Here is a 782-nt window from a genome sequence, read left to right as displayed (position 1 = left end):
GTTTTTTTAATGAGATATGTTGAGTTTGATTTGAAAATTTATAGATAGCAGAGGATGGTTTCGGTACATCGACCTTTGGGTTATGGGCCCAGCACGCTTCTGCTGCGCCACTCTTCTACACACCTCAGATGGGATTTGAACCCACAATCCCTGGCTTAGGAGGCCAGTGCCTTTTCCACGTGACTATTCAAAATAACATACTTAATAAAAAGAAATCGGGTAAACGATCCTCTAATCCATTTATCAAAAGTGAAAGATTTCAGTCTTTTGACACAATAATTATTTTTTCTTACTTATATCAGAAAAGTGGACTTTGGAGAACACTCGTGAGCACACCAAACTAATTTGAATTATCTTTTCCAGGTTTTTTTAATGAGAGATGTTGAGTTTGATTTGAAAATTCATTCATAGCAGAGGATGGTTTCTGTCCATCGACCTCTGGGTTATGGGCCCAGAACGCTTCCGCTTCATACACTATGCTCCACACCTCAGATGGGACTTGAACCCACAATCCCTGGCTTAGGAGGCCAGTGCCTTATCCATTAGGCCACTGAGGCTCTTCTGCTTCACCACTCTGCTACACACGTCAGATGGGACTTGTCATGTCCGTGTTTGAAGGATTAGGCCGTGTTGTTATGAAGTAACCTATTTTAATAACTCCCGCTCTCAACAACAAACATGCGTTCATGCAGTCTAGCTCTACTCCGTTATAAATCGTACTGTAAGTTGACTTGGAACAAGTATTGCCACCTAGCGGCTGTAAAAATTGGCTTTGTTCTTAG

The 782-nt window shown here is 41.6% G+C and overlaps 1 non-coding gene across 1 annotated transcript; it reads right to left on the bottom strand.

The window, feature by feature from the left end:
• Positions 1 to 484: 484 nt before the first annotated feature.
• On the bottom strand, positions 485 to 557 carry trnar-ccu (transfer RNA arginine (anticodon CCU)). Its single transcript has one exon. It is a non-coding gene; the product is annotated as a tRNA-Arg (tRNA).
• Between the last annotated feature and the right edge of the window lie 225 nt (positions 558 to 782).

Source organism: Odontesthes bonariensis, chromosome 8, assembly GCF_027942865.1.
Source record: "Odontesthes bonariensis isolate fOdoBon6 chromosome 8, fOdoBon6.hap1, whole genome shotgun sequence".
Classification (NCBI taxonomy): domain Eukaryota; kingdom Metazoa; phylum Chordata; class Actinopteri; order Atheriniformes; family Atherinopsidae; genus Odontesthes; species Odontesthes bonariensis.
This window is presented reverse-complemented; position numbering and strand designations above follow the sequence as displayed.